The sequence below is a fragment of the Diprion similis genome, chromosome 4 (assembly GCF_021155765.1).
Source record: "Diprion similis isolate iyDipSimi1 chromosome 4, iyDipSimi1.1, whole genome shotgun sequence".
Lineage (NCBI taxonomy): Eukaryota > Metazoa > Arthropoda > Insecta > Hymenoptera > Diprionidae > Diprion > Diprion similis.
This window is the reverse complement of record NC_060108.1, coordinates 17002932-17028549: the sequence shown is the minus strand read 5'-3', so window position 1 is coordinate 17028549 and position 25618 is coordinate 17002932. Positions and strand designations below refer to the sequence as shown.

The 25618-nt window shown below is 40.1% G+C and overlaps 1 protein-coding gene across 2 annotated transcripts in view; it reads left to right on the top strand.

The window, feature by feature from the left end:
- Nucleotides 1-25618, top strand: part of LOC124405186 (leucine-rich repeat-containing protein 4B-like) — a 227192-nt gene that overhangs the window by 15658 nt on the left and 185916 nt on the right. For both annotated transcript variants that reach the window (XM_046879875.1, XM_046879876.1), the window contains one exon: nt 4224-4268. The gene's annotated coding sequence lies outside the window, so the exon portion shown is untranslated. The remainder of the gene's footprint in view (nt 1-4223; nt 4269-25618) is intronic.

Sequence of the window (25618 nt, the reverse complement as noted above, 5' to 3'; positions counted from 1 at the left end):
GCTTTGCGAATATAAGGTTTGGGATCTACCTATGCTGCGTTACCTCGTATAAGAGATTTCTTTCCACGGATATATCAGGTCGTAGCTCGGCGTTGCGACTCTCGCCCATGGAACTGCGAATCTCCGTTATACTCGGAATCCGACGTCAATTTGACGAATTTATTTCGACTTCGGGAGAAAAACAGGATAACGGATCAATAAGGATAGGCCATATCTCAGTGCTTGGTGAAAATGTGTTGATGTCAGTCTGTAATTCAGCTGTATATTTTTTTTTCACCTAACATCTGCACCTTGTGGTACGTATCACTTGCATATAGATAAGTATTGAGAAAAATATTCTTACCATTGTCGTAAGATGCTAGTGAAATAAATGTCGCGATAAGGAAAAAAGCCCATACATGACTTTTTCTCTTGCCCGGAGTATATATTTAAGCGAGGAAAATCGAAAGCGCGAAAATCGTTGAAAGGCAAACAGTTCTGAAAGGTTTAACAATCTTTGTCGTGGCATTAAACTTTGCTCATCCATCAACGGATTGGAGATAAAACACGTTTCTCCCCAAGGATCGTAAGAGTGTTTGACCTGCCGGCTTAAATAGGTACGCTTCAGAAAAAAAGCGTCTAGGTGTTTAACAATAAACTCAGGAGATGCTCGTTCAAGAATGAAATTCGAGAAACGAAAATCATTACACTTTTATCACTGGCTTCCAGTTATTCTGATTGTAAAATAGTGAAAAAAATGATTGAATATGCAGGAAAGAAAGCAAGTCGTAATCTTTCATAAAGGAATTTATGTATAAGCGATTTCATACGGCTAACCGTATAAAATGATTCAAATCACAGAATCAATTTTCGTTCCCTTCATTATTTAAAAAATTTAATTTCATTTAAAAATTCCTCGCTTGGGAGGGACTATAATTTCTTATCCCGCTTGGATTCGTTTTATACTTGACTTATGGGGGTTTCCAGGCCCCGCGGTATAACCGGAACCTCTTTAAATTCCACCTTCCATTTTAATCTGACCCGTGTCTCGCGGACTAACGGACGTTCCGCGATCAGTATTGATGACGCCGCTCCACTACGTTTCCCTATAAATCATTCAGCCTCCCTTCCTTCCCCCCGCAGGCAACGCTTTCAGGAATAATTAAGGCTAGACACGAAAGTTCGAATTGAAGTATCAAGCCACCCGGGCGAGTTTACATTGATCAGCGTATTTTTATTTTCTACTTTGAATTTTTTTCCGTTTCGCGCATTATGACGTCGCGCATTTTTTAGAAACTCCTGCGATTCGGGCAAACTGCAAGCCGTTGGGTTTTTTTGCGATATCACGTTGGTACTATCGATTTTCGATGTGTACATAAGTTCGAGATTTGGTAGCAATTGCGTCACGAATGAAAAAGCATCCAGTGAGGATTTTACGAAAAGTTGGAAAATAAAGAAGAATCCTTTCGCACACGCTCAACTTATGAATACACAAATTGACGAATCATGTAGTTATATGTTCATCTGCCTATCGTGCAACAGTCCAAGTGGCTACTCGAGGCTTTAAGCCGATCGCGTGCGACCTGAACATCGACGATCATCATCGACTACTGCAACCGTCCTGCGATGCAGTTTACATTGCAGTTCGCGGCTGGTCTGTGACCGAATTAACCTGCATCCACTTTTATCCTTTACGTTTGAAAATTACAGCACTGACTTATCGTCCTTCGGATCTTTGATATTGCAGATACTTGTCTGCATGTATTTTGAAACAAATTTCCAGGGAAAAATGTGATGGTTAAATTCCATGATCTTAGGTTCGCTTGTCTGAACATTGATTCATCGGTTGAAAATTCTTTATCGATATCCAAATACTTCACATTTATTCGTTACCCTGTTGAAATATTTTTTCTGTTATCGTCAAGGACCAATTTTAATTAGCATTAGTTTGAGGTTCGCAAGGTTAACGTGACGATTTCAGTTTCAGATTTTATTTTGGCTTTGTCTGAAATTCGGTAAACCATAATGAAGAGAAATGTTCTCATATTCTGTAAACTCAGCTTCTGCAGATTTATTTTTAAACTTTTTAACCTGTTTCGTTATTTTAATGTTACTAACTTCAACTTCGTCTATTTTTTTTTTTTTGTAGAATCTATTTCAAAGAATGATCTTAGCCAATCCTTCGATGATCTTTTAATGGCACAGTTGATATTCAAATTTGTGATATTTTAAAATTGTTGACACTCGCAATATTCATCCAAGTCTCGTTTTGTTCTCGACGTTCGTTTTTACTTTCGACCTGCGTAAACTGGTACAACAGTCTTGGGAACAAAAAAAATTTGGGTCAAAGCAATGAATGAAGGGTTGGTCTCAGCGCTGAGAACTCGGTGCAGGGTTTTAACACTTGGCATAAACCTAAGGGTACCTCGTAATTCCCTATTTGTTTTTTTTCCTTCCCTTTTCCTTTATCTCTGTCGTTTTTCCTATTTTATTTCCGAAGGATAAAACAACGCAGAAAGAAAAAGAGAAAGAGAGAGTGCAGGAAAAAGGAGGCAGGAAGAAGAGAAGAAATTCATTTGTGCGACCAAGAACAGGTGCGACAAGCGGGAGTCGAGCTTTCTGCGTGCTTCGTGTAAAGTGACGTCAATGTAAATAGGAACGTAAATGACAAATAAAATTAAGAGGCTGTAATATACGACCTAATAAACGTAGAAGTTAGTTAAAAACCAACGACTTCGAGCTACGCGCCTTTACGATTTCACCTGAATATAGAGCGTGCAATTGCATGTCGTAGCTTGAAAGCTGATGTTGTTTTTCTCTTTGGAACAAAAAATTTGACACAATGTTTAATACACGATAATTGCAATCAGAGAGACTTCCGTATAATAATGGAATCATAATTGTTGAATATATTTTAGTCTATTTCATTTATTACAACAAACTTTCCCGCCGTAATTATAATTAACGGTTTTATCACCCAATGGTGTACCTACGTCTTGTATTACCTGTAGAACAACTAAGTATCTCGGCTGATCTTCTTTGGTAAAAGGAGAACAGTCGTGAGTTTGTCAAATTATTAAGGACTCACATATTACACCGTGAAACGTCCTCGGCGCGGGTGTTGAATACCAAAGGTTGTTGGGTGTTAAGAATTCATCCCCCGCCACTGATTATCCGGTGGGCGTATACGCCGAGCTTAGGTTCGGGTTAGCTTTCGTTACGCTTATCACTTACGTACGGTCCCGGGTGAAGTCAAGTTCTACGTCTAGCCTGCTGCGGTAGGCAGACAAGCAACGAGGCCGGGAGGCGCAGACTCACCCTGCACCCACCCCCGGGGATCTGAAAGCAGCCAGCCTTCCTTACTTCCTTCCAGTGTTGTAACTTCAGGGTATGATTGATACGCGAATTTGAAACTTGAATGGAGAAACATGATCGATTTAAAACATTGATACTAACCTACTACTGCATCATTTCGAGCCCTTTCAAATCCCACGCTATAATTCTGATTGATCGAGCCTCCCTTCCTGTACCTTTAAAACCTTTCCGTTGTAGTTTGCCTATCCCATCCCTGTTGTATTATTATATAAACGTAGCTGATGTAAGTTCAGCTGTGTTTGAAATGTCGTCACGTTGGTACGAAAATCGCGGTTACGCGTAGCTTGATATATAATATAAATTCAAATGTTTACAGTGTAAATAATATGCCGTCATTCGACGTACGCATCCTCTGATTTATTTTTCTTGGCATCGCGTATTGCAACTTTCGATCTAATCTGTAAAATAAAAACACTCTCTTTCTTTTCACCCCAAAACCTGCAATTTCCCTCTGGCGAAAAAAGCTGTACAATCGTTGGGAAACATTCGCGCTTCAGACAAAGCTCGTCTTCCGGTTGGAGTCTGTGAAAGTTTTGATTGTTGCCAAAAATCCAGGCTTCCCTTGTATCTCGCAAGTTTCACCTTCGTTTCGCTTTCTTATTTCTTTCCTTTCTTTCTCCCTCACTTTTTGCCTCGCCATGTCCGATTGAGCGATAGACTGAAAGCAACATTTGAAACTTTTCCGATACCACGTAATACTTATCGTGTTTTTTTGCTACCGCAGTATTGCAAAAATTTTTTATACATTCTTATGAATCAGAAAAGACGTCGTATTATATAAGGGCTGTAAACTGTTATCGAATTAAATCAATATAAATTGCAATCTGACGAACGATGAGTTATGACAACAAATTTTTCATTTTTTTCAGGATCATCAATCCCCGAGCCAGCTGCGAAGGACCGCGGCGTATTTGGTGAGTTACAAACCGACAGGTTATTCCATTTTACTCGATATCGAATGTAATGCTTATTGTTTGCTGGAATAGAGTCGACGCGCACGTAAAATTTTTCCTCATGAATTCGTAGCCACACGCGTTTACCAACACATGACTGGTAGTAGCTAGATAGGTATATATAACATATTTGCTTGTCCAGAATGCTTTTATCATGCAAATAATTTCGCAAATAACCGTAGGGTACTTTTACCTCTTTCCCCTTCTGCGCCCCCAAACTCGGCTCTATATTTTTACGTCTCTTTTCCCTCATCCCCAGCCCTTTTTTCGCGTAGCTTGGTAATAACCAGTATATTCACTTGTTCATTATGCCTCTGTGCGCCTCTCGTTTCCCCGCCCAGTCCCGCCCCGATCGTTCGCCGCGGGTACCGTACCAAAAGTTACAAAATTATGTTACAAATTGAGTACCTACATATATGTACAATGTACATACCTACACACGCATGCACGCTCGATTTCCCCTAACCGATAAATAAATTCGCTCCCTAACTCTCGGCGCCCGGTTTTTTTTTTTTTTTTTTTTTTTCTTCTATTTTCTTTATTTTTGGGGTCGGGGAGGGGGTTGAAAAATTTGTCGGAAACACACACGTCGTCGTGTAATAAATGAAATAATGAACCAAATTAGCTAGTCATTATTATCATTCTCATTATTATTATTATTATACTGTGTCCTACGGGCAGTAATTATTTGAAAATAATAATAATAGTAATTCTAATAACTTCGATGCTACACATGCCAGCACGCATGATGGACCGGAATATTTGTTGAAATGATCGTATGAAAATATCACTATATTATTTCCCATGACGGATATTCGACCGGCAGGTTTGGGCTCCGAATCGCGATGCTATGGCCCGAAGCATCTTCCGACTCGATTAGAATCTCTCTGTTAAATACGCATTCGGTAGATGCGGGGGTGTAGAAGCAGGTGGCACCGTGAGCAACGGGCCTAACATGTGTGTAATAACCAAGCAACGCGTCATGACCCAGAATGTACCTACTTAGGTTATCTATATACGGCTTAGGTTATACGTATATAAACATGGTAATGCGCATAACCGTGTTGTTGACTGCATAAAATATGCCGCTGCACAGTGTCGCAGCGTTTCCCTCATATATCGTAAAAATTCTGAGTTATTTACGCATTTTTCAAAACAGAAAATGGAGAAAGATTAGAAGTTGAGAGTGTACCTTTGATAATGTCGAATTTTCAAAGACCTGAACACTCGTTTTATAGAATTTATCGACGAATTCTGTTGGCTTTATACCAAATCTGGTTTTCTAAATTTTCGTTTTTTCATATTTTTACTTTCTATATATTTGAAAGTTTTGTCGAATGGATATTCGCGTTTTTTAAAGTCGGTCTCGCGCGCTTTTCGTTTTCTATAAATTTACTTTCTAAATCTTCACCCACCCATAGCCAAAACGAACGTTTCGTCAGCTGACGAATTGTGATTTAAACTGACCACCATACGACCCTTCCTCAACCTGTGGGGAAGGACGGAGGCTTTCGTGGTATTTTGTAATTCGGTCCCTGCAAATCGACCCTCCTCGCTACCGCGTTCGTTCTCCACCCTGACGTATCGGCAATGTATAAATCAGAGGCAGGACCCTCAGGCGCTGGTTGGGCGAGTGCTTTTGCCTTCAGAAATTCGCTCGGGTCATGTTGATGGGATCGCTTTGGGCTCCCCGGGACATTTTACCTCGCAAATTAATAAACTATCGAGTCTTTGGGGGGGGCGAGGTTGTCACCCGCCGATGGAGAAACTTCCTTGGTTACACTTAATGGCGAAGCGGATAAACTTTACGACGTTTTTTATTGTAAAACCGTGACCAAAATGCGCAGGAAAAAGATTTCAAATAAGAATTTGATCGATTCTATTTCTAGTCTGCTCTATGATTGATACGAATTATTCATCGGATATAATAAAAGAAGTGAATATATAATTGAAGCAAATATCCAGCGAGATATATAAAGGCGAGGTTCAATTGCCTCATGGTTCTTGTGAAGTTCCTTTAATACACTCAGCGAGTAAACTCAGGCATGATGAAGATGCTACGTCAGCAGGGAAATCCTTTCAAGATCGACCCTATATGCAAGTCTTTGATCCTTTTTATACTTGGCGGAGGAAAACTTCGGCACAGCGAACTAAGTGGGCTTTTTAATTGGTGCGGTAGAAAGAAGAAAGAGAGAAAGTGAAGAAAAAGAGCGAAAAGTAGAAGGATAAAAATTGAAGAAAAAAAAAAAAAAAACAACCAAATCTCCGTTCGTCTCTTATTCAGAGTTTATTCCAGCCGTAAGTTTATCTTAGTCTCAAACTTCATTCAATGTACAGGGTATCCTGCGTTTTTTATAAATCCCGGAAATTCTGACAAAATTTCGGTATTCTATTTGCGCCCTGAAAATTATTTTACATTGTATGGAAAAAGAAATATTTAACGATTTTCTTACTCTGAAATTGAAACTTTTGCGTTATATGACATTGGTTTCTTACTTTTCACCACCTTTGGTGATACAAGACAAGCATTGGTTTCGGTCGAAAATCGCTTTTACTAATTTCAACGAATCGCTACGTTTTTGAACGTTAATTTAGACATTCGTGATGGCGACAGAAGTGCGTTACCGTCATAGAGTTGTAGAATTTTCTTTCAAAATTAATATTATTTATTTGCAATTTTGTTCATGAAACGCAACCCGAACAATTCAGCTCCGGGTTCTTAAAAAATGCTGTATTTGCTTGTATTAATTTTACTCCATACTCCAAATATGTACTTTCTGCACTGGTTGTAGTCAGAAATCCCTTTGATGTCTTTCAGAATTTTCCACGCCGTCGTTTTTCTTCCATTATGTTTTTTATTATTCGTTTTCTGTTTTTTTCCACGTATACGTTTTTATACACGTAATGTATATATTCCGAACGGTAATTAATATCGTTATAGTATAATTATTTATATTTCTGCTCTCCATAATCAATTGACATTTACATATTGAACATTTTATGCAGTTTAGAAAAAATCCACCCCAATGCAGCTGTTATTTATTCATTTATAAAATGCGAATTCGTTTCCGAAATTTTGTCCATGATACGAATCTGTATTTTGGATCTATTCCATCACGCTCACGCACACATGCGTATATTATATTATATATATATGTATACACATATCATCGTGACTGCATCACACCTGCAGGCTGACGGGGTATACAGGGGGTTAGTAATAATTTGTAACATTCGCCATGACATAATATTATTCATGGATTGAATCAGCTCCCAAGAGAATGATGTAACTCTGCAAACAAACATTATTACAACTATTATACGGTTGCAATTATTCTGTCTCAGGCGATAAAGTTTGACTATCGGGCATATATGTATATAAATATATACAGTGACGGTATATTATTACATTACATATAGTTGCCGCAGGATTGAGCGAATCTAAGTGTATCTTGGCACTCAGGGCGATCACGTCTTCCCATCTCTTTCACTCACGTTCGCGAATAACCGAGATCCTAATTGTTCCTGCAGCTATCAATGTAATAACGCCAATTATCGTCAAGCTTTTGTCGTTAACTGCGCAGCGCCGATAGCCGCGGGCATACCGTCCATTCCTTGTAATACACGGAGCACGGCAGAGGAGCATTTTATTTTACAGCTGCCGTTCTCTCCGCATTCTTCTTTTATAATATTCAAGTGGCGAGAGTGGAAGCAAAAAAATGAAATATATACAGAAAGGAGAAAGGAAATCTTTTCAATGCTTGAATTGATTTTCGTGCGATAGATGCAACGATGTCGGGAGATATTTGTTTTTGTTGAAATATAGAAATATATTTCCTCGAGATTGACTCAAAATTGCTAAAACTTAGATTCAAAATCTTGACAATTGTATTGCCGATATGTATCTATATATTTGAGAGAAAAAAATATATATATATATAACAAGGGAGTGAAGAGTTGAAGGAAAAGAGAGGAAAAGGGAGAGAGAGAGAAAGAGAAACAGAGAGAGTGTGGAAAAAAGACAAAATAAAAAGGTAAACCAAATATGGTAAAACGATTTCAAAAGTGGAATTCAATTTGTGCTGCCGCACAATCTAGACGGGAGGAATGAAACGTGTTACTACTTCTGTTATATTCCAACACGGTTTACATGTATCTGTACATAGATAACAGAGATTTTCCATCTAGATTTTTCACCTTCACATGCAGACGTTCACAAAACATACAAACATCCACACGCTTCAACAGAGTAAAATATTAAATTACATTTCACCGAATTTCTCTAATTTATTAAAACTATATATATATATATATATATAGCATGTTGATTGGAGAGAAAAAAAAACAATTTATTCATTACATATATGATTTGTAGCACGTTACAATTATATTTTTTTCTGAAAAATAATCCAAATGAAGCGGGTTGAATTTTATCTCTGTACTTAACTCGATTCTCAATCTATCTGTTAATTTGTTTCTTGTTATCTTGTTACTTGTGTGAATAAGATAGTGGGGACAAGGATAAAGGGAGGGAAGGGAGGCGAAATCTAGGATAGGACGGAGCGATCCGCACCGTTAGGAGGAGGAAGTTTCATCAATGTTTTAGAAGATGCAAGACTATGCGAGAATTCTGCTCCAGCATCCTGCGCACTAGTAAGCCTCGAGGAATTACCGATTGTAGTATGTGCCTTATAGGTATAACCTGTGTGTATACCACCATACATAGGTATACCTAGGTTGGGATATTGCACGGCTGATAGTATTTAGTTCGAGGCTCCTCGCGCATTGTGATAGGAAGTGGTAGTTATGTAAATTGGTTTAGAGCGACGTAATTGGTCAATTTCTGTGGTAAACTGCCCTCTCCCTTAAGTTTCAACCCCCCTTCTCTCGCCATCTATATTTCGAGCTCATACTCGTATTATGTAAAACTTTTCAAATCCCGTCGTTTTGTTTTCGTATTCAATTATACGCGATTGGTCTTCAGAAATTTCAATTTTTTTGCTAAAAGATGATCCTAGATTTTGGCAAGTTTATGTGTTATAACGATCCGAACTGACGAATGAGACGTTATGCAAAAAGAAAGATAGAAGAAAATAAAACAAAATCACAGTCGAAAGAAGGGAGTGAAAATACGGGGAAAAAAAATGGACCCGTTATATATCGTCGATGGTGACGTATTTCGTAATAGTTTTAGGCGACATAGTGTCGATTGGAAATAGAATGAAACGGTCGGCGAGCAGTGCTCTTGATCGCGCGGTCTGCACTCAGTGGGCACACAACACCACGGGGTTTTCCAGCGGAGCTTGATGGGAATCCTGTGGTAAAATAATGTTTTTTCCGTGATAAAATTTCGGTCAGAATCGAATCACCTCACCGCGAGTAGGTATATACTCAATTGCTATTAAGGTTTAACCGTTCGTTATGTGTATTTCTATTAAACGATTTGAGTGATTGATTCAACTTCTTTTTTTTTTTTTTTTTTTTTTGCACAATGATAGGTTGTCGCTTATTTCTTTAGTCAAGTTTCATTCTCTGTTCTACATTTAGCGTCTCGTTTTCGTTATTATAAGAATTTGCGCCTACAAAGAATGTCTTTCGATTAATTTCAGTGACTTGAATTTGAAAATAAAAGTAGTAATATCTGAGGGCAAATACATAATAGCAGAGAAACATGAAAAATGCTGAATTAAATGCAATTTCAATTTTCTCCTGCAGCGAAATGAAATCGTATCCTCAATTGCGCAATTGTATAACCGAGGTGTACATCTCCCACGAGGGATCACGGATAGAAATGAATTTGCACTGCAAATTTTCACAACCGAATACTACTCGGGTGCATGTATATTTGGTGATACATGTGGGACAAATATGTGAACGTAAATATATATTTCTTAAAGTATAAATAATGTCAAAAAGAAGCTGCATCAACAGCAACGCCATGCGCCGTTTTAAAATGACGGTGAAAAATAGCAAACCACCATTTTTCATCATCCCTCTCCCCCCCAGTTTAAATGTGCTACACTATTTCAGCACGTGCAGCAGTTTTCTCCGAACTAACTTTCTGTTTTTGTTTCCTTTTTCATTTCTCAAATTGCCTTGAGCTCTCTCTTTCTCTTTCTCTCTCTCTCTCTCTCTCTCTCTCATCGTCCCTTCAGACGAAGACACGCGGTTTCTTTTTCGTAAATATGACCATTTGCCAGTAATTCCTCTCGTTTCGTTCAGGCGTGAGAGAGAAAATTGACGACATAAAGAAATGCTGGTGAAGATCTTTCGCTCGTGTGCAAAAAATTTCTGGGTATCGATTATCCGATAAAATATAATATTAATTTTGTAATTTTTCATTGATTAGGGGTAAAAATAATTTTGAAAAGAAAAAAATTCTTTTTCACTTGCTTGTAGAACGTTAAAATTAATTGAAAGGCTGAAATAAACCGAAGTGAGTATATTATACCAGCTATATAAACCGAGGTGGGAATTTTTCGGTATCGCTAAGCTCAGGGGAGGCGAAGACTGCGACGGAGTCTAATTCGCGTGGGGAATCGCTCGGTCGTTTGGCGAGTCTGTTGACCCATAAAATCGGATAACAGTATCAATAAATAGCCGCATTATCGCGGTCATTAACAAGGCAACAATTTATTACGGTGTATCAACAAATCGCTCTTTATTCTATATTATTACTACCATTATTTCATATTTTTTTTTCTAAATCTCAGATCAAACCTCAAGTCAAAATGTTGCAAATTTTCTTCACGTAAGCACCCAAGCAGCGAAATTATTGTAAAATAAGAAATCTGCAAAGGGTGGAAAGAAAATTAATCAATCCTTGAATGAATGGGTTTGAAAAAAATTTCTCCGAAAAACGTCGAATCGGGCTTTGAAATTTCCCAGGTAACGCAAGGACGACGGTAAATTCGAGTTAGTCAGGCTCGGCTTTGCCGTATCATGCGAGGCTGTCTCTCGGGGACTGGAGGGCATATCTGTCCTCGTTGTATGTACATATAACGTACTACTCCCGCAATCCTGGCTGTCCGTGAACCCGAGCTATGTGTATTACACCTATAGCTAGTCGTGCCTGCCGGCTGCCATGCAGGAGTCGAGGCTTTTGCCTCCCTTAAATCACGCCGAATCGTTCGGCGACACTGTGCACTGCAGTTAGGTATGTGTCTACAGTACATAGGTACATACATATATGTATGTATGTATGTATGTATGTGTGTCTATACCTAGGCGAAAACCGCGAAAAATCGTAGAAAACTCGACCCAGTTTCGTGTTTATCGAAATATCGCTGCTTTTGACTTCTCCGCACAGACCTAATAAACCTACCCTACAAATATACGCGTCATATATATGTATATATATATTTCTATTTCTATACACACGTGCACGTACATGATGTATATGTATGTATTACCATCTCGCGTGTACTCCTCCATACATGAATATATTTGTATAGAGTAGGTATGTGCGTGTATCGAGTACCAGTTTTATTTACGTAAAAGCGATTATTGTTTCTACTCTCTCTTCGTGGACGGTGAAATTGTCGTTACATACACGCATGTATGCATGTGTTTTCTTTTATATATTTTTTTTTGTCGTTTAATCCATATATTACGAGTATATTGGCATGTAACATGTTTATACGTTTCCAAAAGGGTCGCTCATGACCTGACGTGTACGTATATGTGTACACCATCCTAGGTGTAAAATCGATTTCCGGATGTAATCTACCTTGAAATATTTTTCCGGGGTGCTTCCACATCCTATGTGGGTCCACTAATTATCAAGAATTCCGTGTTTGAAACACAAAATTTTTTTTTACCACCACTGGGACAAAGATTTACCGATTCACTGAGACATTCTTTCAAAACGTTTTTTGATTCGAATTTTTTTTTTTTTTTTTTTTCACCATCTCTCACTGGGAAAGGAAAAGTTGGAACGGACTTTTCTTGGCTTAGCTTTTCTCTGATCACTTGTGCTTCGCTTCTAGTCGCGCACAGCTTCAATTTCAAAAGACGTTAGTGGTAAGCCAAGGAAAAATGGCCGAGTTTAAATGCTTTCACCTGCAAAGCGAACTCGCGAACCTCTTTCACCAACTCGACACGTCGTCGCGGGGACCGATCGAGTATACCGCAGTTGAGCACTGAAACGTGCCTTGGCAAAAATATCTTCACTCGCAATTTGAAGGTTTTAAAAAATGGGAGTGAATTCTTAGAGCACTAATGTTACGGCTTTTCGAGAGTTGAAAAATACCATAAATCTTACAAGTGTTTAAACACATGAACGATTCCTTGTCAAATCAAGGAATACACGACTGGACGTACAATGTCGAATAATTAAACCCGATATATTTATAAAGAAATAAAGAAATGAAAATTAATTAACGCCCGTTCAGGAGAGAAATTCACTCGGCAAATACCGGCTTATATAACATACTCGTACATACGTACTGCGCTTTTGGATGAAATATTAAATCTTTTGGGTCGGGTAAAGAGGTCGTAGAAGGTCCGCAGTCTCGCAAAGCTCCATCGCCTACACACATGACGCTATAAGCTTGACACGCCTGTCAGACAAGCTCGGAAGCTCGCGATTTTCGCACAAATCTCGCGGCACGCCAGGGTCATTAAATATGAAAAGCTCAACGGCTCTCCTAGTGTATATATATGTATAGGTTATGTATTATATAATACAACCTCAATTGCTGCGTGGCGCGGATCAGTATGTGTTGGGTGAGAAAAAACTGAGATAGGCAAGAGACAAGCGAAGTGATGAGTAATATTCCGCCTAACCATGCAACAGCCCTCATGACTCTGAACAACTTTTTTCTCCCTCCGCAAAATTATAACTTTTAATTTTTTCAATTTCTACAGCGTCGTTAGATCGCTGCTGCAATTGTTTCCATTCCTCATCTTTTCGTAGTTAGCACTAAAATGAGAAGCAAGATGACGTTGATTTGATAATGATCACTTAACACCGGCTTTATTTGATATATACATGCGTGTACGATGATCGAGTGGAGAGGCCATTTGACCGTATAAACGTTTCAGTGATTGTAATTGAAATTCCTTGATTTCTCTATGCGGTGTAGATACCGGCTGCTGCTGATGCTGCTGGGTTGTGAATTGATAATTCAGGTTGATTCGAATATCCGCCGTCTAATTCGGTCGCTCGAAGCGTCGTGGCGCCGGTACAACTTGCTAATCCTAATAACTTATTAATCGGAGGCTGTTCGACTCTGCTAGATTCCCGTCCTCGCTGATAACCGTTGAATAATTAATCGCCGAAAATGCACTACGTATATGTACCTATAACATGTACATATAATATATATATATATACCTACGTAAGTGCTGAGTGATTATCAAACAGTGATATCCCAATCTTGATGGCTTCGGTAACACCGACGGATTCCATTTTACCTTTAATCAACGCTCGAGCCTCGATGCATTCGATACAAAATCGTCGTCGCTTTGCAATCTGAAAAAAAAAGAAACATGTCCCTCTGTTAACGAAGTTCCTGTAGGACGAAAAAGTTCACTTTAGGTTTTTTACTCACTCGACAGTTGGTATAGTTATATATATATATATATGTATAACATGGAAACTTTTCTCGCCTGCGAAGAAATCGAACGCAGCAACCGTGACAATGGTATTTACGTTAGAGTTTCCTCGAAGGAGCCTGATAAGGGTTAAGAATCGACTGGCTAGGCTGCACCGAGACAAAAAGCCAAGTTTCCCGCTCTCTAGTATCTGCGTGTTACGCTGTATAACGCACGGCTTAGTCGTTAAAAAATCAAGTACATATGCGAGGATACCGAAAAAACTGATGCCAATTTTTATTCTCCAGCGGTCGAAAAGCTTGACGAAAAAATACTCCTACCATTCGAGGGTAGTAGTGAGAGTGAAAGAGAGAAAGAGACGGAGAAGGATGAAATCACTTGAACGCCCGTGTTTCACTGAGCTTTTTTTTTTTTCGGTTCTGCTTCGGCTTTTCTGGTTCAGTACGTGTAATGAATTCGCATTTCCGGCAGCTTCGCTTTACGCGTGCGTGCGCGAACGTCGTCGTCGTCGTCGTCGTTGTCGTCGTCGTAAATGTTAGTGGTGGAAAATATACACAAGCAGATGAAGCTTTTTTTTTCTTCTTCATACCGTGAGCTTTTAATCTCGATCACGCGAGAACTGCGGCATAAAATCATTAATTAAAGAACAATGAAACAACCCCCGCTTGGTTTCTCCGTATATATACATATTAGGTAGGTACGCATGTAAACTGATCGCGTGCGTAATCGTTTGTACTCGTATGTGTGCGCGTGTGTGTGTATGTGTGTGTGGGTGTGTAATTGGTTGTACAAACATCTCGGTCCGTAACGGAACGTGGGGGAAACGCGAAACTATGACGGGTAGGATAACCCTGACGCACGTTTTTATTATTATTATTATTATTATTATTATTATCACTAAAAGCGAAACACGTACGCGGCAGGATGAATGAGGCATAACGCACCCCGTGCATTCACGCAATTATACACGTGCAGGTTACTCTAAAAAATATTAACACTAACGGCGAATCTGTGAATCAGGAAAGCACGGAACGAGAAAAAGCGGTGATTTTATACAAAGGTGGTGGGGAGTGGGGATATAAAATTTTGAACAAAAAGACACGGGTTTTTCCGGCAACTGTATCAACGCTACGTTGTACATATTCTACCTATATGTACATACTTACGGCACCGGAACTCGCGGCAAAGAGAGCTGCTCGCCTTGCCACCGCGCCACGCTCTTCCGTCATGCCTGCAGAGAGGGAATGAAACGAATCTGAATTAGTGAAATTAACTTTATACATAAATGGAAGCTCATTTGACTTCATTTGTACAGAGGAGCGAGGCGACTCTGCAGGCTGCGTTGTACTCTCACCCTTTTTCTCACCCCCTTTCTCCTTCGTTCCCGTCCCATTTAGTTCTCGCGCTTTGCTGCCACCGGCGAGCAGGCTTCTTTCTCTTTTTCTGATTCTGAGGGTGGCAAAAATTATATTTCACAGATTCACTTTTCACGGCTAAACTGGAAAATTACCTTTCGCGTTAACAATACTTGACTCGCATTTTGCACTATTACACGACCCTCTCGCTGTTCATCTTCTTTTTTTTCCAAATTTTATACAATTTTTATTTATTTACTTTTTTTTTAAAGCTTTTAATTACGTCGTTTAGAATGTACACCTGATGTTCACGTGTATAACGAAACCCTCTCCGACCATTTGACAGAATTTTCAAATTAACTCGAATATCTGTTGTACACTTACGCACGTAGGTATCTAGAGACGCGTGCGTGTGCGTAACTTTGTGTGCAATCAGCTTGCGAACACTCACAGAACGAAAACAAGCTGTTTAAAATTTGTCTCTCAATTATATTATCATGCAAACGGATAAAAATATTCTCTTTCAATAAACCGCGATTTGAAAAAAAGCTCAACATGTAGAATTTGCGTGTATAGATTCAGTTGAAATGAGATATAGAGAAAAAAAAAAAAAAAATAGAAAACTCAGAAGGCCGCCAAAAATTTTTCATAATAATCATGATCCAGAGTTGTATAATGCATGAGAATTGAATCAATTTAGCAATTGTGTGAAAAAAAAAAGAAAAAAAGCTGTGCACGCTGGTACGTAGAATGATGATGATAAAAATGGAATGAATTCTCAGGGAAGGGTTGACAAGCTCCGATGGCGCGGTGGACACAAGCATATAGGGCTTTTCGTGGCCCTCGGCGCGTATCTAACCTAGTCGTAACCTAACCCGACTCTCGCTGACGACGGTCCTCATTGTTCCAAGATAATAGGCTCCCCTGCTTCTCCATTGTCTGAAAAACTTGCAAATTAAGTCGCCAGCATCCGCCTCGCATACTTACGGACACGCTCGGCTCGCCCACATCCTGTTTTGGCACAATTTTTCACTATACTTGCGTCCCTGTGACGTCGCTGCTGCTGCTGCTGCTGCAACACCGTTATTAAGAAATATCGCAAGTCGTGTCGCACCGCGGTGGAAAAAAAAAAATGCAAAGGAAAAAAAGTCGCCGGAAAAGTATACACGCGTGAAATAACGAGCAGAGGGTGAAAAGAAATTCTCACCAACGCCTCATGCTGCCGCCATTTCATTTCTTGCTCTTTCGAAATTCTTTCTATTTTGATTGTGTTTTTTTTTTTTACCAATATGGAGTAAGAGCTGTGACAAGTTTTTGAAATTATGTATTTTATTATAGAATCCAGAATAGATTGAAAGAAATATGAATGAATTATCATTCGTTTTTCCAGGTTGACGATGCACGGAAGTCGGATTTAAAGTTGTTGTTCGGTTTTCAAGAATCGATACTTTTTATTATTTTATCACGATATTGTCGGAAGATCTATTTGAAAATGCAACGGAAATCTCATCGACATCAATGATTTATTTCGCATTGTGAGAAATGTAGTAGATTCATTTGAGTTCACTTGATGATGGGTGGTTGTTTATTTTAAATACTATTCTCTTCAAAGTAACTGAAACAGATTTTCCCTTTTTTCAGTAGTAAATTTATTATTGCAATTTGTTGATCATTATCAGTTTCAGTGCAATGTTGTAAAATCAATTATTCAACGATTTCATAACGATAAACAAGTTCATCGCTGCGTCTGTAAAAAATAATCTTCTGACTAAAACGAGCTTAGATTTTGAACCTTATAATGCATTTAGAACCGATTTCAATCGAATCGTCTTTGTCTAATAAGCTTTCGTTTACATTTCGAGTATATCCTGTTTGTGTCTGTTCAAAAAAATCTTCGTGTATCTTAATTTAGTAGGCATACAATATACGACTATCTTGTAATATCTTGTAAATTATTAAAAACCATCGATTTTTGGCCGACCAACCTCCTTAAAAACGTGTGTGTATCAAGGAAATTGCACACCTTTACTGACATCGATGATAAAATTTTCGATAAACTCGATAAACATTCGATAGTCTAAAAAAACCAAGCTGACGTGAAAATTTGACGAATTTTAGGGAGTAGATCCGATTCAAAACTCATTCTGCAGCAGTCGAAAAAGTTCCTCCCCCGTATTTTGAAAGTTTTGCAACTCCGAGGCAAGTTTCGTAAATTTACTGAAATTATCTGAGTACGTATCATACACACACACACACATCATACGTGCTGTGGTTTTTATTTTCTATGGAGAATCGTATCGCCATTTTTAGTCGTTAATTTTTTACTCTTTCCACTAGTTCATATAATTGGTTGAATTACTGATTATGTCGACTTTTTCCAGTCGGCTTAAATCGAAGCTTTCTTTCGAACTAACTGAATTAAGACGACGCGTATTTCACGGCTGATGAACCACCCCATCAACGCGAGGTGCGGAAATTCCGCACGCCGTCGTCAAAATGCGTAGGTATTTTACGTTCTCGCAGATACCGACGTCTCGCGGCTCGCAGTGCGGCGGCGTGCAAGCGAAAATTAGCGCCTCACCTTCTACTTCAATCTTTCATTCAAGTCCCGGGATATCAGGCTCGCCTCGTGAAGCTCAGATTAATTCTGGATCCCAAGATGAAACCGCCATCGTCGGCTTCGTACGTATACGAGACTGGTGTACGTATATTCTCGCCTCCAGATTGAGTGGCGAGGAATAATGGAGCAAGCTCTACCGTCTATGAGGATACGGGCTGCATTTTAATACACCCTGCAGGCTGCTCGAGGCTGCGGATATTTCAGGGAAAGAAACAAGAGGAGTAAAAAAGATGAGGCATAAGTAAAGCGAAGAGCCGGGAAAGAAAGGAGGAATTATGTAAAGTGCAGTGGGAAAAGCGCGGGGAGATTTGTTCAATTTATTAAACGAGCCCACAGCGTTCGAATGAATAAATGAATGGGTAAAAATTAATACAATATCGCGACGCGAGATTTCCTCTTCGATTATCTCCTATATTCTAGTCTCTGCAGCTTCCTCATCGAAGGACCGAAACTCCTCCGCGGTTTGACGCCGGCATCGCGGCACAGCCGAGGGGTGATAAAGCCGCACTTTTTTCGCGCATTGGTGTACGTAAGGGGAAAAGGCCGAGGGGTATATACAGCCGGTCGTAAAAACGGTCTAAAGTTGAAGGAAAAATAAGAGGAAAACCTCTTCGAGAGTAAGAGAGAACCGGCCGTTGGTTTGCAGGAGCGGATAGAAAGCATCGAGCTCGACTCGTGGCCATACATTCGTGGCTCGCAAGCTCCTTCTTCTGACGCTCGGGTGCCGGTACAATAAAGCCGGAAAATACGGTCAGTAAATATCCACTGTGTCGAGGCCCATAACTCGAGAATGCATTGGCATCAGTTCACACCGCGACAGGGATAATTCTGTCGCGCAAAAGGTCCTTGCCGATGAAAAGATGGGGGAAAAAGTGTGTATCTACCTAAGGATTGGAGGAAGAAGCGGAAAGGAAAGTGAGAAGGAGAAAAGACGACGAAATTTTTTATTTTTTTTGTCCGCTTCTTTATACTTTATACCTCGCGCATTAGTATACGTGTCTTGCATTATTTTCTACACCACAATATGGCCTCGCTTATTCTCCAGGGAACCACCGCTCGACCGATAACTTGTATATTTTATTGTCGACATGTGTGGCAGAGGTAAGAAATGTAATACGGAATCGCTGTCCCGTTGTACTTGCTGGCATCGTGGTGAAAGGAAATGGTATCGATAACTTCAATTCCGATATACACGATAGGGGATCTTTTGCTGTGTTTCGAAGTGCATGTATTACGTGCTCAACTGTTCAAGGGAATTCAATGTCAGGTTTAGAATTGAAAATTGCATGTAATATATCATCGTCGACGAGTTAAAGCCTCGCGATAATCAAATTTGAAATATTTTCACGATGATTGTGGTCGTAAGTTTACAATAAATATCGGTAGGTAACTGTTGTCTATAATAATGGAGGAAAATTCGTGAATCGGAAAGTTTAGGCGATAAGAAAATTTGCATTTTTCTTATTACTGGGCCGCTTTTCGCATCGCCGATATTGAAGTATGATTTTCTTCACCCGGAGATTGAAAGTCCCGAAAGTCAGACTGTGGTATTACTATGTGCAGGATAAGAGAGAAATGGGGGAGGAGGAAGGATCAGAAAATTTATATGAAAAACAAAAGGAAGTTCGACTTTGTCAAATTCCACAACCCTTAATTCTGAATCTTTAGAGTCATTTCTGATCGACAAATACGTGACGAGAAGAATAAAAAGGAATCACAAAGCCCACGGCGAATTTTACGGTATGTCCTTCGGATGTGATTCGATTTACGGTTAAATTTGATGCAGAATTGAATAGAGAGTGAAAAAAGGAGTTCTACCGAATTTATAATTACCACCGCGGTTCAAACAAACTCGCGTTTCACGCTTCGTGTAATTTATGAGTACAGACTTGTGACAATAAGTTGACGATAATACTGTCGTTGAGAATTGAGACTGCAAAAGATTTGTTCCGTTGAAGGAAATTTATTCAGGGCGTAGCGGGAAGGGAAGAGAAAGAGAGAGAAAGAGAGAGAAAGAGAGAGAAGATAGAAAGGGGCTGTTTGGGTGGGACGTAGAGGCAAGCTAAGGGCACGCAGGGTATATAAGGCGAGTTTTCATTATGTATTCTGGTCGCGGAAATCATAAAACAGAATCGTGGCAAAGTTTGCCGATAAGCCTTGTTGTGTTGGTAACAAAAGGTGTGTGCAAAATGGGTGTCGAGAGTTTAGAGAGTCTTTCCATACAACTTTCATTTAATTGCGCTAGTTTAGTGCGCGATATCACTCTGTCGGATCGGCCATGCTGCCTGTAGTAAAGGCGTTTCCGCCTTACGGCTCGGATGGTGAATTGATTATGAATTTTTCAAGTTCAGCGGCATTAAAACTTCCCCGACACAAGTATTATACATTTCGTATTCGATCGTTCGGTGTTTCGATACCCAACCGTTTTGGGATGATAAGCCTTCGCTGAACGTCGGCTCGAAAAAATTTCGAACAGATGACGATGGGGGTGATAATCTTCGTTTTTTTCTCTCTGCCTTTTGGGCTCTGCCAATTCTTGCCTTGGACTTCGCCGACGGTGGCGAGGAAACCCCGAAAAGCGTCACTTTGATTGGGGAAAGCTAACAAGTGGAGTCTGTCTGCTGTCGTCAAATATCCTTCTCGAGTACATCAATCATCTGACCCTTAATCCGCGGCACGAACAGGTTCCCCGGGCTTCCTTATACCTAGTCGCGATAACTTAGGGGGGGGTGGGGAGGGGGGGGGGATGGCATCAGCCAATATTGACACCGACAATCGACGATTGAATATTTTTATTTTCTTGAATTTCATTATTAACGAACACCGTTCTGTTTTATTCATAAACTGTTCAGGACTTGCTCCTTTGAATTAAGTGAGAGTTGAGTGATTATTTTTAAGGAAAATTCAATGGATACCTGATCGAACGTTTAAAAAAATCAACAAATACCAACTGCGAGCATCTTGTTTTTGAAATTTTCGTTGTATTTATCGATTAATTGTAAGTACGTAAAATTGATCGATTTTTAAAATACGCGGGTTAAGGTAAGGTAAGGTATGCACGATATTTGAAAACTTAATACTCGAAGCATGGTAACATGGTAACACATGAGTGCAAGCAAGATAAGAACGGAATCGCCGTTATTATACCGGTGAAAAAATTTAAGGGAGAAAGAGATAATAATTCTTGAAGTGAATTAAGGAGGAAACATTGATATACCGCGGATGAAAATGTGGAGAATTTATTTTTTTACTGTAAAAATATATCATATATATTTATATATATATATATATATATATATATATATATGATCGAACGAAGACACGAAAATATTTCGCTCAAATATTGGTTGGAACCGGTGAACGAAAATGGATGAAGGGGGGGGGGGGGGGTATGTAAGTAGGTATATCTCGGTGAAGCTGGCGGGTACACCATACCTACTCGCTAAAAGTGTGCTCCAGAGGCAAACAATTTCGCAAAACCATAAATCACAACGTATCACGAGAGCGGGCGCAATACTATAAACGTAGCGAAAACACACGGTTGTAGCTTTATTTGCGGTGGCACATTTGTTCGCTCCTTCACTCGCTCCGTGCCATTCCTCCTCCTCTTCTTTCTCCTCCTCCTCCTCCGTGCTTTCCAGCTCCCTTTTCTCTCGCTCTTCAATCTCACTCTCAGCTTTGCTCACTCGTTCGGTTTCACCGGGGAACTAAACCGCCCTGTACTTTGAGGGGGATGATTGGAAACGATAAATAGCAGCTGGCCTTCGAGTGCGTGCGTGCGAAATACGCCCACCGTTAAGTCGAGCTAGGCACGAGAAGGAGGGAAGAGGAAGAGGGAGAAAAACTAGAAGAGAGCAGGGAAGAAAAAAAAAAGAAAAAAAAGAAGAGAAAACCAGATGATAGTCGAGGGTGGCTAGCGTCTTGGGGATGACAGACGAATCCCCAAATGGATGAACTGAAGGACTGCAGCCGCGGGTCCCTTCTGCGAAAGATTGCCGAAAACGATACCAAAATATCTGTCTATAGGGGCGTGACTGAAGAGGAGGAGAATAAGAAGAAAAAGAAGAAGAAGAAGAGGAAGCGAAGCAAGGTGAAGTGAAGTGAAGTGACAAGAACGGAAATCAAACCCAAGGTCAGACCATAAATCTTTCCGAGGATCATCGTGAACATTGATAATCACAGAGTGCAGAACGTTCGGTGATGAGCTTCTCGCTTTATATCAATTTATCCTAACCTTGAGGACGTATAAAAGGGCTCCTTCCGTGGGGACGTATTTCCAACTCATGCAGGAAGGAGTCTAGGCTCAGCCGTATCGCAATCATAGCTGGAATAATGCCTTCGAAACACGCCATCGGGCATCCGCCATCGGGCTATTATGATCCGTGAAAAAGGATGGATTATCCTGGGCATGGCCTGCGGGGAGGAAGGAGACTCTGCCACGGTTGCCGGTGATCGAGCACCGAGGATTTATTATATTAGCGAACCACTTCTGTTCAAGATTACCCGTGAAATTGTTGGGATTAGAAAGACGTATAGCCGGGATGGTTGCAGTAACGATCCGCGTGATCGATAGGGTATTAAAAAGGCAATGCAGCCGCCGATACAACCTCGGACCAAAGTTATTCCCTCCTACGCGAACCGCAGAATGAATCGTCAACTGCTCAGCCGACACACGAATCCTGATAGTTAGTTCGCTTCAAGATATTCAGGAAGCTTGCACCATGCGTGATGAAATTTATTATATTGATTCATGCATGACGTTGATTTTTTTGTTTTTATTTTTGCCTAACTGACTCCAAGAAGCTTTTCGGGAAATATCTATCCGTATTTTATTTTCCATTTCCCGATGTTACTTCATATCTGCTGGTCCTCTTGAGTAATGGATGAAAGTGTCAGGACGTACCTAAGGTGCATTGGACGTAGAACAGGAAGAAGAACAACAAGAATCGTTGTAAGAGACGCGATGGCGAGGAGTGGATGAAGTGGGAAAGAAACCCTGTGACGTTGGATGCGGTAGAACGGAGAGTGGAAAGTTTAGTGGTTGGTATACCGCGGAAAAGGGTATGAAAAGATGTACAAAAAGGGTTTCCCGCTGTTCGGTTGAGTTTTGTTCGCGCGCGAGCTTGATTGCAAAGTTTGACTCCAAACGTCAGAAGCCGCGGTCGCCTGTTTGGCCTTTTAAATTTTTAATAAGTACCTCCGCCCTACAGGGGGAGGGAATAGGGCTAAAGCTCCGATATATCCTCGTGCTGAACCGCCGTCTTACCTCAATTTTCGCCGAAAAGCAGCCCCCTATCACTCTTCTACCCCTGTCACACCGTCTAACAACGGCTTAAAATAATTTTACCTTCCGAAAGCTTTTAACTTTCGGCTTTCAACTCACGAATCATTGTTTGCCACCATTAATTTCATCTTTTTTATTCAATTTTATACCGTGGAATTGTAAGTACCCGGCTGGCTACCCGGCTCCTTCAACTTTCTTTCTCGGGACTGAAGAGCAGCGAATTTTTATAGCTAAATAGAGCAATGCGGGAGTGTAAGAAAATTAAAAAAAAGCATCGTGTGTGTACTTTGCAATAACAAGACGACGAGGCTGACTCAATTAGTGGTCTCGACAAATTTTTTTCGCTAGGCAAAATAATATGAGAAGTCTAGTACCGGTTTCTTTTTCGTATTTTCATACTCTCAACCTCTTTATCAATGTAATTTGAAAACTTCGCGTGTTTAACCTCATCACGGTATGGTCTGGATGGTTCTTCACTCCGAGTTGAGTAAATACGTGATGTCATGGGGGCGAGTGGAGATATGAGGAGGAAGAGGGGGAACTAGGGGCCAAAGAATAAGAAAAAGGGAGTAAAGGGGTGTGAGAAAGTGTCAGAGAAAGAGAGGGAGAGAGAGAGAGAGAGTCAGCTTTTTGTCAGCTCATGAATTTGCAAAGTCGTTGACTATAAAAATGCAAATTAACTTTGCAAGTCTCAAATGAATTTTTCATAGCTATCTGCAATGAGGAAAGAAAAAGCCACGGAACTATAAAGTACCTTGACAGTTCAACTTTTCCGTCTCTTTCTCCTCCATCTTATATGAACAATTCTTCGATTATAATTTTATCTGTAATTCGACCAACGACGAGGCAGCAGTTCGCCTACGTCACATGTGCGAATCGATGAATCCTTCAAGATTCCGGGAACGTTTTTTTCTTTTAGCTTAGGATACGTGTCGAGTTATCAGCGTCGTCCATCTCCGGTGCTAAAAGCTCAATCCTTTACCTCTTCCGCAAGCCCAACGACACACGTCGCTTCGGAGCTTGACCGATGATGAATTTCTTCGACGCTAAGTCGTCGTTTGCTCGTCGACGATTATCGCGTGCTTCGGAGTGCGCAGACACACGAACACACGCGTTTGTACAACTCAAGATTGATCAAACAATGGCTAACGCTCGACCTTCTTCTTCCGAGACACAATGGGTCTTCGATTGCTGAATTCATCAAATTGCTGAAACAACCGGCGTCCGTCGCGTCGGTCCGCTACCTTAATTCATCAATTAGGCCCCACCGTCGCGTCGACTCTGTCCCACGGGTGGAAATTTGCGCGGAATTCATCCTGACATTGTTTAAATTTGCCAACGAGGATAACTCAACCATCAAGTATACAACAATCAAATTTCCTCGTTGATTTGGTGCAATGGATTTTCCCAAATTCCTTCCAGACGTTTCTCTACCGCACTGAACTGCGTTCATTCACATCTTACATGTATCCATATTACTTTGTACTTACTCACTTAACCGACCACGCATTTCGCGCCGCATCCTCAGATACGAGATTCGAGATACGCGTTCTAATCGTAAACGCAATTACAGCCACCGGGCCGAAACAATCAGCGCATTTGAATAATCACTGTTTGGTGAGTCTGCTCAAGCCTCCTTCAAAATGTCTGGTCGTTGCCGTCTCTACCTGCCTACTTCACGGAGTTGCCGCAATTGCGTTGAATTACTTTACTGATAGAAGTTATTATAATACGGATTTATTTCACTCGTTATCAGGGCTGAAAATACTTTCACCACTTTACTTTTCCATTGATGTCAAATTTTTTGGTGAACAATCATATTTTAGAAAACGGACTCCATAAGACTCGTCAGTGTGATCATAATTTTTAAACTTTTGGCTCGTTTTTTTTTTCGGAGAGAAAAGGGAATATGGGAATTTATTGTAATCAACCCAAACATGGAAAGTTGAATTTTCACTAAATCTCGACGTTTTAAGGTCCAGAAAATGATGCCTTGCCATTTTCTGATGTAATTTTATGTATGCGTTTGTGTGTCAATAATTTGTGCCCCACAATATTTACTTCAATTGTACGGGAAGCCTTTCTTAATACAGAACTGTTTAGATTTTTAATCTCATTGTCCCAGCACTTTTAGAGTTGAATCGATTGTTCAAGTGATTTTCAATCTCCATGTAACAAAAACGAAAGAAACATTCCAATTAGAAAAGCTTTATGATCTGTAATCCCATCCAAGTGGAAAGTTCTCTTGAGCTACCCCATCAAGATCAGCTGAAAAAACTACTTGTTTGGAATCGAAAAACATAAAACTCGTGAAATTCGAAAGTCAGAGTTTCAAAATGCTCGTCTTTTTAGGAAAGGCAAAACCTGCATCTCACTCCCCTACGGGACGCGTATAGAAACTTTCCCTTCCTTTTCGGGTGTGTAGAATAAAAATCTGGGATACAATATAAGCTCGAGGTGAGTGAGAGATTAGAACATTAATCCAAGCGTGCAT